At 35.1% G+C, this 17,206-nt stretch overlaps 1 protein-coding gene and 1 long non-coding RNA gene across 40 annotated transcripts in view; one reads left to right on the top strand and one right to left on the bottom strand.

The window, feature by feature from the left end:
* RIMS2 (regulating synaptic membrane exocytosis 2) overlaps window positions 1–17,206 on the bottom strand; it is a 692,961-nt gene that overhangs the window by 581,007 nt on the left and 94,748 nt on the right. The window lies entirely within an intron of this gene.
* LOC116528808 lies at window positions 1,000–11,093 on the top strand. The gene is made up of 3 exons (XR_004259215.1): window positions 1,000–1,166; window positions 7,369–7,373; window positions 11,083–11,093. It is a non-coding gene; the product is annotated as an uncharacterized LOC116528808 (long non-coding RNA).

Below are 17,206 nucleotides of genomic sequence, written 5' to 3'. Positions count from 1 at the left end.
GAAAAACCCTTCAAAAAAATCAATGAAACCAGGAGCTGGTTTTTAAAAAATAATAATAAAATAGACTGCTAGATAGGCTAACAAAAAAGAAAAGAGAAGAATCATGATTATGATTATAAACATAACCAGAAATGATAAGAGGGATATCACCACTGACCCCACAGAAATATAAACAACCATCAGAGAACACTACAAATATCTCTATGCACATAAACTAGAAAATCTATAAGAAATGAATAAATGCTGGGTGCAGTAGCTCACGCTTGTAATCCCAGCACTTTGGAAGGCTGAGGTGGGTGGATCATGAGGTCAAGTGTTTGAGACCAGCCTGTCCAGTATGGTGAAACCCCATTTCTACTTAAAAAAAAAAATACAAAAATTAGCCGGGCGTGGTGGTGCAGGCCTGTAGTCTCAACTACTCAGGAGGCTGAGAAGAGGAGAATTGCTTGAACGTGGGAGGCAGAGGTTGCAGTGAGCTGAGATCGTGCCACTGCACTCCAGCCTGGGCGACAGAGTGAGATTCTGTCTCAAAAAATAAATAAATAAATAAATGCCTGGACACATACACCCATACACCTGGACACATACATGAATAAATGTCTGCACACATACACCCACCCAAGACTGAATCGGGAATAAATTGAGTCTATTAATAGATCAATAATAAATTCTGAAATTGAGGCAGTAATAAATAGCCTACCAACCAAAAATAAAAAGCTCAGGACAAGATAGATTCACAATTGAATTCTACCAGAGGTACAAATAAAAGCTGGTACTATTCTACTGAAACTATTCCAAAAAATTTAAAAGAAGGGACTCCCCTCTAACTCATTCTATGAGGCCAACATCATACTGATACCAAAACCTGGCACAGATACAACAACAAAAAAAAACTTTAGGCCAATGTCCTTGATGAACATCAATGCAAAGACTGTCAAACATCGATGCAAAATTTGGCAAACCAAATCCAGTAGCACATCAAAAAGCTTATCCACCATGATAAAGTAGGGTTCATTCTCAGGATAAAAGTTTGGCTCAATATACAAAAATAAACACATGATAAACAGGACTGAAGGCAAAAAAACACATAATTGTGTCAATAGACACAGAAATGGCCTACAATAAAATTCAACATCCCTTCATGTTAAAAACTCTCAATCAACTAGGTATTGAAGAAACATACATCAAAATAATAAGAGCCATACATGAAAAAGCCACAGTCAATATCATACTAAATGGGCAAAAGCTAGAAGGATTCTTCATGAAAACTGGTCAGCAAAGTCCTAGACTTTCATTAGAAGGCTATACTTAACACTGCAAATTAAATTCTCTTTATAGCAAACCAATTCACTTTTACACTGTGTTCATTTTTTTAAGACATAGCAATAAATAAAAGGCATACTCTTAGACATATTTGTGTCACAATAACAAATATAATTGGTAAATATATATTTCTATGTTAACAAAAAAATTCTGTATTCTCTTTATAAAATTCAGTGTAATATCTTATTTGCAAGAACAAAAATCACATTATTTAGTATTTAAATATAGTCACATAATGGATTAATATTTAAAAGATTGTTATTTTAACATCAAACGTCATATAAACATTCAATCACAAGCAAACTATAGTGGCACTGAATTCTATTTAGAAAACATATTTCTTTGAGAATAAGAACAAAAGACAAGAGTGAAAAAGGTGGAAAATTATTTCAAGAACTGAAGGGTAACTATAAAAGCTATAACATATGTGTAATGGGAATAGCAGATGGAGAAGTAAGGAACAAGAGAAATATTTTAAGTAATAACAACTGAAAAGGCACAGCCTTCAAGAAAAATAAAAGCATGCTCTTTAAAGAACCAAAGAAATCTTTGGCTCACATAAGGAAAGTTCTCGCCCAAGTTCTCAATCAGATTTATGCAAATGAAGGATTTAAGCTTGTTTAGTTCTGATTGGTCAAGATAGTTGAGCCCTTGATTGGGTGGCTTCCTAAGACCCAAACTAGAAGGCTCTATGAGATGTTTCTTCTAAAGAGCTAGTGATGAATCATTTCTCACCAGTTTTTCTTGGCTTTGGTCATGAGAACCATTCTGGTTTATGGGCGTAAATTAGGATGTTTATCCACATTTGCCTTTTTTTATGAACAAAAGACATGTAAACACTCTTCTTTCACTCCACCATGGCAGCTTTGTTCTATAATCTCAGTTTGGATATTTCTTCTATTAGTCACAGTGAGTCCACCTAGTCTGGAGTGCTTGGAGTCTGATTTACAGTTTAATTTCACACCAATGTGTTAAGAATTTTTGTATCAGTGTTCATTAAAGATATAAGTAACTTTAGTAACTTTCTTTTCTTGAATTTACTTTTTCTAGTTTTGTTATCAGAGTAATAATGCTGGCTTCACAAACTGAGTTGAAATGCATTCTTCTATTTTTTGAATGATGAGTGTAATCTTTATGAAAGATAAGTACTTGTGAAAGATAAGTGTTATTTATTTTTAAAATGTTTTATAGAATTCACCATTGAAGCCATGTGGGCCTGGAGTTTTTTGTGGAACGTTTTTTTTTTTTTTTTGAAATGAGGTTTTGCTCTTGTTGCCCACACTTCAGTGCAATGGTCCAATCTTGGCTCACTGCAACCTCCGCTTCCCGGGTTCAAGTGATTCTCCTGCCTCAGTCTCCCAAGTAGCTGGGATTACAGGCATGCACCACCATGCCCAGCTAATTTTGTATTTTTAGTAGAGACAGAGCTCCTCCATGTTAGTCAGGCTGGTCTCAAACTCCCAACTTCAGGTGATCCACCCACCTTGGCCTCCCAAAGTGCTGGGCACAGGCGTGAGCCACTGCACCTGGCCCCTGGGGGTATTTTTGTTTGTTTGTTTTAACTTTTCAATTTGAAATAATTTTAGATTTTTAGAGGAGTTGCAAATATGGTTCAGAGAGTTTCTGTATCTTGTTCACATAGGTTTCTGTAGTCAACAATTTACACAATTACATTGTATTTATCAAAACAAAGAAAACAGCATTGATAAAATACTATTAAATAACTGTAGGATTTATTCAAATTTTACCATATTTTTCACTGACATTCTTTTTGTTCTCCAGATGCAATCTAGGATACTACAGTGCATTTAGTTGTCATGTCTCCTTAGTCTCTTCCAATCAGAGACAGTTTCTTGCTCTTTCCTTGTTTTCATGATTTTGAAATTTTTGAAGAAAAATGGTGAAAATTGTGAAAACAAAAAGAGTGTTCCTTGATTTCAATTTTTATAGATGTTCCTCAGTTTGGGTTTGTTTCAATGTTTCCCCTTGATTCAACTGGGTTTTGAAGCTTGCGGAAGAATATCATAGTGGTATCATATCATATCAGGGGGTTAATTTTGATTATATACTAAGAGTTGTGTTTCTCAGGTTTCTCCACTGCAAAGTTATAATTGTTCCCTTCCTATTCTCTGTTGGTTGCAAGTGAGTCACTAATTTCAGTCCCTATTTAAGGGGAGAGGAATTAAGCTCCACCACTTGAAAAGGTTAAACTTCAGGAACCCTGAGCTTGGGCCCACAGTGCAAACCATCCATCTTGGGCTGACAGCACTGACAGACTGCTGACCAGAATGTGTGTATCTCTGGAGTAGACCCCCAAGTAGTCAAGCAAATAACCCCTGGCAACAAACACTACTAAGTTCCTTTCTCCACTTCCTCTAAGCTGTGGAAGAAACAAAAACACCAAGATCACCCCAGAGCTGCAGTGGGCAGCCCAGGAGTACCAAGTCGCGAACTATAGCCAGCACTCAAGCAGGAGGAATCCACATTTTCAGGGCACTAAGAGGGAACACAGCTGCAACTGTGAGGAAGCATATGGGAGGGACACAAACAATGAAGAGTCTACCAATGGACAAATAAGCCTAAGTGTCATTGCTAAATCACATCTCAAAACTTTGATACCAAAAATACCTCACTAACATTTCCCCCTGCGAAACCAGAGACAAGAAATCAGCTTCAAATAAGGACTCATACAAAAAGCCTCAATCTGGTGGAAACATTTATAAAAGAAGGCTATTGGCTGTACTCGATCTACACTGCAGTTAAAGAAACACCAACATGCAGAGATGAGAAAGAACCAACACAAGAACTCTGGTAACTCAAATGGCCAGAGAGTGTCATTATGTCTTCCAATGACTGCAACAGTTCTCCAACAAGAGTTCTTAACCAAGCAGAACTGATTGGATTGACAGAAATAGAATTCAGAAAATGGACAGGACCAAAGATCACCAAGATTCATGAGGATGTCAAAACCCAATCCAAAGAAAATAAGAATCACAGGAAAGTGATACAGGAGCTGAAGGACAAAATAATCAGTATAAAAAATAACCTAATAGGTCTGAAAGAGCTGAATAACTCAATATAAGAATTTCACAATGTAATCACAAGTATTAAAAGTAGAGTAAACCAACTTGAGGAATGAATCTCAGAACTTGAAGACTGGTTCTCTGAAATAAGACAGTTGGACAAAAAAAATGTATACAGAATTAAAACAAATGAACAAAACCACCAAGTATATGATTATGCAGAGAGGACAAATCTATGAATCATTGACTCAGAAATCTGTCCAGGACTTCATATGCAGATTATAAAAATTCTTTCCTCTAGCACTCTCCTCTCGGTAACGCTCCTTCAACTCTCTAAGGTGAGAGGATATGGTATTCTGCCTCATGACCGCATCATGGAGATAGAGGAGAGGCTCTGTCAACGATCTGTTGGCTGCAGTACCCGGTTGCCGGGAAATTGGGGGAAAGGGGAACTATCTCATTACTGAAGGGCAAGAATGCAGTATAGTTTCTGCTGAGAGCCTGCATTTGGGAACAGGGGCCTTTCTCACTATTGCACGACAAGGATAAAAGGTATCTTGCCACAATCCCCCAGGTATGGAGAAGGTGCTGCTTTGTTTTTCAGGCTGTGGAGACAGAGTTGGTGGACAGAGCTCTGCTCACAATCTGTGTAGCTGTAGTGCTCAGCGGGGAGGGGAAGGAGTCTATATTTTTTCATGCTGTTTTCCTGGAGCAGGCAAGTATAATCAGAATGGTTTTGTTCTGCTGGCTGTCCTTTTTCTGGTCCTTTGGCTAGAGACAGCAGGCTTTTCTTGGGACCTCTTTTTTATTTTTTTTTTTTACAGTATGTGTCTGTTTATGGTTTTGAGTTGTGGGTCTCTTTAGTGCCCATGTTGGGATATAGAGAGGGAAAAACCAACCAACCAACCCCAGGGGCTGGGCGCAGTGGCTCACGTCTATAATCCTAGCACTTTGAGAGGCCAAGGCGGGCAGATCACCTGAGGTCGGGAGTTTGAGACCAGCCTGACCAACATGATGAAACCCCATCTCTACTAAAAATACAAAATTAGCCGAGCATGGTGGGGCATGCCTGTAATCTCAGCTACTCAGGAGGCTAAGGCAGGAAAATCGCTTGAACCCAGGAGGCGGAGGCTGGGGCGAGCCAAGATTGAGTCATCGTACTCAAGCCTGGGCAACAAGGGTGAATCTCTGTCTCAAAATAAATAAATAAATAAATAACTCAGGAATCTCACTCCCGGGGGTTTTGTCTTGAGTCCTGAAATTCCTATCCAATCCAATTTATTTTCTTTGTCTTGTAATATCTTCTATTAGTTGCTTTTTGAATATTGCCTGGAGCTTTAAAATTGTAATTATCAGAGAATATAAAGTGAAGTCTGCATACCCAACTTGTCTGGAACCAGCCATAGTTTCTTTCTTGTTCTCTTAATCTTTTGTTTCTTCACCTGTTTATTTTCCCCAATGCCTTATACAAAGTACCTAATTTGCTAATATTATATCAAGTATAAAGAATTAATTATAAGTAGCTCTGGATTGTGAAACTGTTAGCGGTCTAATCAGTATGCATGCAGTCTTTCAGTAACTTTGAAGAGCCAGACACCATGAAGAGAGTTATAAATTCAGCACCCAGTTATACAAAGAAGTAGGCACATTTAGGTCTTGAAAAACACTAGATTAACATAAATTAAAAGCACCTAAAGTATGCTTTATCTAAATTTAAAGGATGAAAAAAGGTATAAATGATGATTTTTTCTACACCAAACAAAATGATCTTAACTGATTACTATTTTGGATTGACAATCATTATGTTTTAGCGTGAGAAGTCAGTGGTTCTCCATTGTAAAACTGATGCCCTCTTTTTACTTTCTTGACGAACTGCTAAAAGACATCAATATTTTTTAATGTTATTAGATTAATATATGTATTACTGGAAAACATTTGGTTGTATCATTTTTATGTGAAACAGCTGTTTGGAATAATTTAACTTGTTTGTAGTTTTTACGTTGTGTGCCATATTACATTGTTGTAATAATTGTTTGCTGATGTTCATATTTTTGCAGTTAGTCTGGAATATTTTGTTATTATTATTACTCTTTTCTTTCTTGGTTGCTGCTAGTATACTGCTTCTTCAATGACTGCCTATTCATTTTTTACACACATCAAAGAAAAGCTGGCAGTAAAGAATGACTATAATTAGTTGGTAACAGAAGAGGTTGCCAGCTTTGTAATCATGCTTTATTAAGAACTGAATATTTTCAATCTATGAATCAAAACTCAGGTTTCCAACATTCAACAATTCTCTTAATACAAATATCTAAAAGAAAAATTCTCATAAGAGTTGACAAATATATTTAAACTGTGTCCCTATGTTTTTCAGATAATGTACCATCTAAAGTGTTAAAATGTAGAGAAATTTGTAATTCACTCATTCATGTAACAGACATTTATCATGTATTTATTATGTGGCAGGTATTGTGTTAGGCTTTGGGGTCATAAAGATCAATGAAATATGTGCCCTATTCTCAAGGAGCTCATACCCTATCGAGAAAGATAAATATATGAACAATTTACTAGTATACATACATACACCCACACACACACACACACACACACACACGCACGCACACACAATAAATGTATGTCTATATTTTATATGTATTATATAAAATGTACTCATGCATGTATGCACCTATCTATTGTAAAAGCAGAATAATGTTACAAAGCCAGCAGGAATACAATCTATATAGTTCATTGATGTACAACTATAACTGTCAGACCTGCGTGCATTCATTCAATAAATATCTGTTAAATGTTTACTGAATTAACATAGATAATTTTCACTCACGTTGCTTCTTTTCATCACTGTACCCTTTATCACTGTGATCTCGAGATGTCATTCAAACTATTCAAGCTTTAGTTCATACTATGTTAAATAGGCTTTATCATTAGAAATAACTCTCCCGTTAAATGTTTTTGTGAGGACTAAACAAATTAACATATGGGAAAGCATTTTATAAACTTTAAGTTACTGTGTTAGGTAATGTAAAGAATCCTATCCTTGATTTTATGCTACTGTATGAATAAAAAAACAAAAGTAAAAATGTTCTATTATGAAATCTATTTTTTATTTCTACCTTCTTAGTGCTCTGTTCTAAAATGCAGCTCTTGAAACAGAAGGTGAACTTATTGTGGGCAGGATACTTTGAGTCTTAGTATGTATCTTACTCAGTACTCCTTAAGTGCCTTGACTTTGTGCCTGATATAGTAGGTGCTTAAAAAATGTTGTTGATGGACAACTTTGCTTTGTAATTAGAAGGTTGCGTCATACTGCAAAATAAACAAACACCCCTACCCCAGCCTTTTACATATCCAATCTCCTGCCTCCTAAAAACACTGCAGGAGTTAGTAGCAGGATGAACAAGAAAGATAGCCAGTTTAAGTAAGAAACATAACTTAAAGAATCTGACAAGATATAAACTAATTCTATTTAAAAAGTAAAAATGCTATTTTTACATATTTCCTTTATTTCCTTTACCCTTCCATATTTTTCTGCCAAAAAAGGGCTTAGTATTTTCTGTGCACCATTTTATTTATTTGTGTTTGTGTATGTATGCATGTAGGTATAAATGTTCATTGGTTAAAATTAGAAAATACAGATATGTATAAAGATCAAAACTACACATAGAACTTATCTTTTAAACTGAGAATAATAAGAGTCCCTACCATATAGAGTTAAGAGGACTGAATGAATTAATATTTATAAATACTTAGAAAAGTGCCTGATACATAGTAAGTCATTATATAAAAATGTTTGTCTATTAAATAGAATAAAATCCCACAGGCAAATGATATCCACTATTAATATTCTATATCTACACATGTGTAGCAAGGTTAGATTATTCCCTTAAGAATTTCACGGTGACAGTAAGCAAAAGAAATTCTTATAATAAACCTTATCATATATATAAAGGGAGAGTCATTATGAGGAATTGGCTCACATGATTATGGAGGCTGAGAAGTTCCACAGTCTGCCATTTGCAAGCTAGGAAATCAGTGGTGTGACTCAGTCAGAGTCAGAAGGCCTGACAACTAGCGGAGCTGATGATAAAGATCTCAGGCTGACGGCCTGAGAAGATGAGATGAGATGTCCTAGCTTAAGCAAGCAGGCAGTCAGCAAGTGGGGAGAATTCCTCCTTCTTCTGTCTTTTATTTTGTTCAAGCCCTCAGATGATTGCATAATGCAACACACATTGGGGAGGGCAATTCGCTTTACTGAGTTCCCCCTTTCAAATGCTAATCTCATCTGGAAACAAATTCAGAGACATACCTCAATATAATGTTTAATCTGGGAACCCCTTGGCCAGTCAAGTTGACACATCAAATTAACTATCATAATGGGTTTTGTTTGTGGGTTTTGCTTACTATGGCTTTGTAGCTTTTAGCCATTTAAACTAGAGAGATCCTTAGAAGTCAGTCTCTTTTTACAATTAACATTAACTTAGTCTATTCTGGATTTAATTGATCATTTTTTCCCTTTTACATTTCATTTCTCTTTGGCATTGAGAAAAATCTCTCTTGTATCCTTGTGCTGAAGGTCATCAGAGGATATTTATTTAATGTGATAGATCTGCCTAGAGGTAGAGGTCTGAGCTTGATACTAGATGACCTCTAGTCCTTCCTTTTTTTTTAAACTTGAGGAACTCTAGTTTAATTTTTATGTCTGTACCAAGGAAATGATTCAACATTTATTGAGAGCCAATTATTTGTCACACGTACTACATATTTTTATAATTAGGAAATATTTCAAACATAAAAAATTTTATATAGCAATAATATATGTTCTGCATTTTCACTTATTATTTTACTTAATCCTAACTACCATTCTATGAGGTAGCTATTGTAGTCCCCATTTTTACAAATGGGTAATAAAATGGTTAAATAACTTGCTAGATGTGAATGTTAGGGCCAGAATAAAACCTCAGTCTGCTTGACTTGGAAGCCCATACTCTTCCATATAAAAACTGGCAAAATCATATTGAGAGATTATGTTGCTTTTTTATTAACCTTCAATATGTCAGATCAAATCTGTCATCACCCTCATTTTCTTTGAGATTGTCTCATGGATAAAACAGAGACAGTTAGTGTCTTTCTTTACTCTTTTCAAGTTGTTTCAGAAATTCTCATTATTTTAAGTGCTCTCATATGTTGTGACAGCAGGATCCTTTGTCAGCCATCCTGTTCAGAATAAATAATCTGTGCTATGCCAGCATGATTTATTATTGCTACTTCCTTTATGTTTTGAGTAATTTTATCATAAAAGAATATAAACTGTTTTAGACATGTGCAAATGCCTCAGTGACTACAGCAGTTTCCCTGGCTGTTTAGCCAACTGCCTGTGGCTGATGCTCCATTTGGTAGCAGGGAAGAGAAGATAGGAGAGCATACAAGGTTATCAAATAAGGTAGATATACTGAATCATAGCACCCTTGTTGAAGAGGTGGTGCTAATTGCAAATCCCTTTTCTTGAGGACTTTGATTCCAAGTCTTTGCTATTGTGAACAGTGCCACAGTAAACATACATGTGCATGTGTCTTTATAGTAGAATTACTTCTAATCCTTTGGGTATACACCCAGTAATGAGATTGCTGGATCAAATGGTATTTCTACTTCTAGATCCTTGACGAATGGCCACACTGTCTTTCACATGGTTGAACTAAGTTACAATTCCGCCAACAGTGTAAAAGCATTGCTATTTCTCCACATCCTCTCTAGCATCTGTTGTTTCCTGACTTTTTAATGATCACCATTCTAACTGGCATGAGATGGTATCTCATTGTGGTTTTTATTTGCATTTCTATAATGACCAGTGATGATGAGCATTTTTTCATGTTTGTTGGCTGCATAAATGTCTTCTTTTGAGAAGTGTCTGTTCATACACTTTGCCCACTTTTTGATGGGGTTGCTTTTTCTTGTAAATTTGTTTAAATTCTTTGTAGATTCTGGATATTAGCCCTTTGTCAGATGAATAGATTGCAAAATTTTTCTCCCATTCTATTAGTTGCCTGTTCACTCTGATGATAGTTTCTTTTGCTGTGCAGAAGCTCTTTAGTTTGATTAGATCCCATTTGTTTATTTTGGCTTTTGCTGCCATTGCTTTTGGTGTATTAGTCATGAAGTCTTTGACCATGCCTATGTTCTGAATAGTATCACCTAGGTTTTCTCCTAGGGTTTTTAAGGTTATAGGTCTTACGTTTAAGTCTTTAATCCATCTTGAGTTAACTTTTGTATAAGGTGTAAGGAAGTTTCAGCTTTCTGCATATGGTTAGCTGTTTTCCCAATACCATTTATTAAATAAATGGGGAATTCTTTCCCCATTGCTTGTTTTTGCCAGGTTTGTCAAAGATCAGATGGTTATAGACGTGTGGTGTTATTTCTGAGGCCTCTGTTCTGTTCCATTAGTCTATATATCTGTTTTGGTACCAGTACCATGCTGTTTTGGTTACTATAACCTTGTAGTATAGTTTGAAGTCAGGTAGAGTGATGCCTCCAGCTTTGTTCTTTTTGCTCAGGATTGTCTTGGCTATACAGGCTCTTTTTTGGTTTTATATGATATTTAAAGTAGTTTTTTTGTAATTCTGTGAAGAAAGTCAATGGTAGTTTGATGGGGATAGTACTGAATCTACAAATTACTTTGGGCAGTATGGCCATTTTCATGATATTGATTCTTCCTATCCATGAGCATGGAATGTAATAACCTCATTCTTTGTGAATAATTTTTATGTTTTTTAGAAATGTACTTTTCACTACAAATCTCTAGAAATTCATAATTTTTTAAATGATGCTGTGGCAAATTACAATATTTTTGGATTTTATATATATATATATATATATATATGAGCATTAAATATGTCATTTGGGAACCAATTATTTTTGGTTACCCTAATAGCCCAGTAAATTAAGTTGCTGTACTCATATTCTATTATATAACTTAGATACTTAGAAAAAATAGAGAGTTAATTTCAGTCTTATTTTTGCTACCACACATATATGATTAAACTGTACATAGATGTCTCAAAAATACAATAATTTCTCCTACATCCATTCCTTCTGATGTTTTGGAATATTACTATGTGACAAGCATTGTTCAAAAATTTTGGGATCCCAGAGAAAAATAAGACATAATCCTTACTTTCAGGGGACTCACAAAAAATTATTAAGACTTCATGAGCAATATTTATTTGACTATATTTTTCAATTTACTCTTTCATTATTTTTATTTAAATTTCATTTATTTAGTTTCAAATATATAATATAGTCACATAGTTTAAAAGTTACAAAAAGTATGCAGTGAAAAGTTTCCTTCCCACATCTTTGTTCTATCTACCTATTCTTCTCCCTTAGGATAATATGTTCACAGTAAATACTTAAAAGGATATATATTTTTTAATTTTGAAAAGAAAATTTAGTTTTGAAAATGGTATTCTTATTTATTGAGAAATCACTATATGCCAGGCACTTTCTATATATCTTATTTAATCCATTTAATATCCTTTATCTGGTATTATCACAATTTTATTAATTATAAACAGAAACTCAACGAAATAAAGTAAGTTGTTGATAATTGCATAAATACCAAATAATGTAACTAAGAATAGGGACTATGTCTGTCGAAATTCTCCTGTGCCCATTATCTTTGCACTCAGCTATCTTACACAAAATTAATGTTCTGGAATTTCAGCTGTTTACATTTATTGGTTGCTGTCATTTTTCCCTCAGATAATGGTTAAAAAACAGGTTTTCACCCCAAACTAATAATGATAAACCTGAGTAAGTAGTCATAGAAATTTGGGAAAATACTTTTTTTAATTATAGTTTTTAAATGATGCAGTCAACATTTAGTTGTTCATATTCATATCAAACAAGAATTAAAGTAATTTGGTATTGAGTTTTCATTATGGGTTTATTGTCATATATATGTTTAACTTAGAAAAAAATTAAGCTTGTATTCTCTAAGCAAATATCATCTGGCAGTGAAGAAAAACCAAATTAACTTGAAAAGTTGCCACATATACAGCCTAAATTGATTATTGTAATATTTATTGACTACTTTTAATATGGAAAACATTTCAGCATTCACTGACAATCACTTTATTGGCCAACAGTTTGACAAATGGTATCTTATTATTCACAAGTATAGTGGCTCATTCTGACAGGCAAGAGTGGTGACAGCTAGAGTTTAGGAGCAAGAGTTTAGTGTTTAATGTTTCTAAAGGTACAGTTTAGTGTTTCTAAAACACTAGTCTGTTTGTTTTGAGTAAAATACAAAAATAAGTCCATTTATAGAAGCATATAAATGTTAAAATATTTGGCATTATACAGAAAATTATGTCTTTGTTTCATATAAATGTTCATATTTTGCCTTTGCATATTTCCAGATATGTACATATATCTTGCAGCAGAAAAATACATGGCCTTTTCTAGGAACTGTTATAAAACTAAAGTAGCCAAAATACAGATTAAAAGGAGAATCCTGTGGGCAAACAGTAGTCATGGTAGCTTTGAGTACTGATGGTAGAGGCAAAGGAAGTGATAAACTGGTTGATCTTTGTTCTGTGTTATTTCATTTATGTTCATATTTACATAGAGAATAGATGTCTTTTTCTATGTGATCTGTTTTCTTCTCATGCCTCCTTTTTGTAGTTCTGATTTATTTTACTGCTCTTTCTTTTCTTCCCCACTGTTTACAAATCTTGAATGGAGAAGATTTTTTTTCGCTGCTTAAAAGTTAGATTTTGATTTTGTTTAGAATATTTTTTCTTAATCTAAGACTCAAATATTTATTTACATCTCTTCTTAAATATGTTAATATCTACATAATTTCTCTAATAAGACAATATTTAAATATATTTTCAAGATAATTTGGTGTACAACTACTCTCCCTCAACAGCAATTGATATCATCTAGAATTTTGGCTGAGTTTTTAAAAAATACAACTTTGCTTTTTTTCCCAAATAGACAGTTTTTACAAAACAGACAATAATAAATTTTACTAAGATACTCCATATATTTCTTGCTGTATTTCTTGGTTTTCATTCTCTTGTTGAGAGCTTTTTTTCTTTTCAAGAACTCACTGTTTTCCATATTGTTTTTTGGTTTTTTCTTTTTTTCTTTTTTTTCAGCAATAAGAGAAGTTATTGACTCATGTTAACAGGGGAACATATCCAGAAGTGGATTGGCTTCAGGCACACCTGGATCTAGAAGTTCAAACATTGTCATTCAGGCAACTTTTCTCTCTCTATCTTTTTGCCTCTCTGTCTGTTTTACAGATAAATTCCCTCTATTTGGTAGTCAAGTTGGGTGGCAATATCCTTGAACCAAATTCTCAAGCTTAGCAACCATGAGTGAAAATAGGTTTGTCTCCCAGTGTCCTTACATTACCTTCAGAGAAAACTCATTTGCTCCACTTGTGTCATGTGTTCATTATTAAAGTAGTCCCCCAGCAGGGAAGCTGATACATGTGAACTGAATGATCTAGGTCAAGTACTCATCTTTGTGAAGATGGCAGGATACTACCATTGAGTGGTCCCTAAGGAAACATGTAGCCAGGGAATAGTTTTTCTAAAGGAATGAGAAGAAGAGGGGTGGGAGATAGGATAGACAAACAAAAGTCATAGTTAATATAGTCTTGCAAATCATCTCACAGAATAATTCCCTTTCTCTCATTCTACTAGATTCTGCCTTTTTTGGAACAGTCTGGGTCTCTCCAGCTTCAGGAAACTTCTTTTTGTCCTGTCCCTATTCCAGTGTCTTTTCCAACATACATGGACTGTACTGCCAATTTAAAAATTCATCACATGCTGCACTGTATTCTTCTCCAACTCATTTCCTGAGGGTTTTTAAAACAGTTATCTTTTCTGCTTCCATCCCCACTCAAGTAGACCCTAGTGTCTGTTGTTCCTTCTTTGTGTTCTTAAGTTATAATTTATCTCCCTCTTATAAATGAAAATATGTGGTATTTGGTTTTCTGTTCCTGTGTTACTTTGCTGCTATGATAGCCTCAAGCTCCATCCATGTTCCTGCAAAAGATATAATCTTATTATTTTTCGTGGATACATAATTATCTGTGGAGTATGTGTACCACATTTTGTTTATCTAGTCAGTCACTAATAAGTATTCAGTTTGATTTCATGTCTTTGTCATTGTGAACAATGCTGCAATGAACATTTGCATACATGTGTCTTTATAGTGGAATGATTTATATTCCTATGGGATTGCTGGGTCAAATGGTATTTCTGCTATTAGCTCTTTGAGGAATCGCCATATTGCTTTCCACAATGGTTGAACCAATTTACACTCCAACCAACACTTTATAAAGTGTTCCATTTTCCCCATAACCCTGCCAGCATCTGTTTATTTTTTTACTTTTCAATAATAGCCATTCTGACTGGCGTGAGATGTATCTCATCATGGTTTTGATTTGCATTTCTCTAATGATCGCTGATACTGAATTTTTTTCATATGCCTGTTGACCACATATATATCTTCTTTTGAGAAGTGTCTGATCATGTTCTTTGCCCACTTTTTAATAGGTTTGTATGTTTTTCTCTTATAAATTTGTTTAAGTTCCTTGTAGATGCTGAATATTAGACCTTTGTCAGATACATAGTTTGCAAATATTTTCTCCTATTCTGTATGTTGTCTGTTTACTCTGTTGCTAGTTTCTTTTGCTGTGCAGAAGCTCTTCAGTTTAATTAGATCATATGTCAATTTTTGCTTTTTTGAGATTGCTTTTGGTGTCTCTGTCATGAAATCTTCCCCTATTTCTATGTCCAGAACGGTATTGCCTAGGTTGTCTTTCAGGGTTTTTATAGTTTTGGGTTTTACATTTAAGCCTTTAAACCATCTTCAGCTGAATTTTGGGTATGGCATGAGGAAGAAGTTCAGCTTCAATCTTCTGCATATGGCTAGCCAGTTAACCCAGCACCATTTATTGAATGGGGATTCTTTTCCTCATTGCTTGTTTTTGTCAGTTTTGTCAAAGATCAGATGGTTATAACTGTGTGGTCTTATTTCTGGGATCTCTATTCTGTTCCATTGGCCTATGTGCCTCTTTTCATATCAGCAACATGCTGGTTGGTTACTGTAGCCTTCTAGGATAGTTTGAAGTCAGGTAATGTGATGCCACCAGCTTTGTTCTTTTTACTTAGTATCGCCTTGGCTATTTGGGCTTTTTGGGTTCATATGAATTTTAACATAGATTTTTCTAGTTCTGTGAAGAATATCATTGGTAGTTTGAATAGCACTGAATTTATAAATTGCTTTGGGCAGTATAGCCATATTAATGATACTGATTCTTCCTATCCATAAGCATGGGATGTTTTTCCATTTGTTTTTGTCTTCTCTGATTTCTTTGAGCAGAGTTTTGTAATTCTCATTGTAGAGCTCTTTTATTTCCCTGGTTAGCTGTATTCCTAGGTATTTTATTTTTTGTGTGGCAATTGTGAATGGGGTTGCCTTTCTGATTGGGATCTCGATTTGGTTGTTGTTGGTGTATAGAATACCAGTGTTGTTGTTGTTGTTGTTGTTTTAACAATGATTTGCATCCTGCAACTTTGTTAAAGTTGTTTATCAGCTAAAGGAGCTTTTGGGCCAAGACTATGGGGTTTTCTACATATATATATATAGAATCATGTCATCTGCAAATAGAGATAATTTGACTTCCTCTCTTCCTATCTGGATGCCCTTTATTTCCTTCTCTTGCCTGATTGCCCTGGCTAGGACTTCCAAAACTATGTTGAATGGAAGTAGTGAGAGAGGGCATCCTTGCCTTGTGTCAGTTTTCAAAGGGAATGCTTACAGCTATTGTCCATTCAGTATAATGTTGGCTGTGGGTTTGTCACAGGTGGCTCTTATTATTTTGAGGTGTGTTCCTTCATTTCCTAGTTTAATCAGTTTGTAAAATGAAAAAATGTTGAATTTTATCAAAAGTCTTTTCTGCATCAACTGAGACAATCATGTGTTTTTTGTCTCCAGTTCAGCTTATGTAATGAATCACATATATTGGTTTATTTAGTTATTTACTTATTTTGAGACAGAGTTTTGCTCCTGTTGCCCAGGCTGGAGTGCAATGGCGTGATCTCTGCTCACCGCAACCTCCACCTCCTGGGTTCAAGCGATTCTTCTGCCTCAGCCTCTCAAGTAGCTGGGATTATAGGCACACATCACCACACCCAGCTATTTTTGTATTTTTAGTAGAGATGGGGTTTCTCCATGTTGGTCAGGCTGGTCTTGAACTCCTGACCTCAGGTGATCCACCCACCTTGGCCTCCCAAAGTGCTGGGATTACAGGCATGAGCCACTGCACCCAGCAGATTTCTTTTTATGTGTTGAAACAAACTTGCATCCCAGGGATGAAGCCCAACTGATCATGATGGATTAGCTTTCTGTTGTGCTGCTGGATTCAGTTTGCAAGTATTTTGTTGATTTTTACATCAATGTTCATCAACAATTTTTACCTGATGTTTTCCTTTTTTCTTTTGTCTCTTCCAGGTTTTGGTATCAAGTTGATGCTGGCCTCACAGAACGAGTTGGGAGGTGTTCTACATCCTTGATTTTTTCAAACAGTTTCTGTAGGAATGGTAGTACATCTGTTTTGGACATCTGGTAGAATTTGGCTGTGAATACATCAGGTATTGGATGTTGTTTGGTTTCAGGCTATTTATTACTGATTCAATTTTGGAGCTCATTATTGGTCTGTTCAGGGAATCAGTTTCTTCCTGGCTCAGTCTTAGAAGGGTGTATGTGTCCAGGAAATTGTCCATTTCTTCTGAGTTTTCTAGTTTGTGTGCATAGAGGTGTTTGTA

The sequence above is a fragment of the Sapajus apella genome, unplaced genomic scaffold (genome assembly GCF_009761245.1).
Source record: "Sapajus apella isolate SASKATOON/1434 unplaced genomic scaffold, GSC_monkey_1.0 scaffold3, whole genome shotgun sequence".
NCBI classification, from domain to species: domain Eukaryota; kingdom Metazoa; phylum Chordata; class Mammalia; order Primates; family Cebidae; genus Sapajus; species Sapajus apella.
Note: the sequence above shows the minus strand (reverse complement) of the source record. Positions and strands in the feature narration are given on the sequence as shown.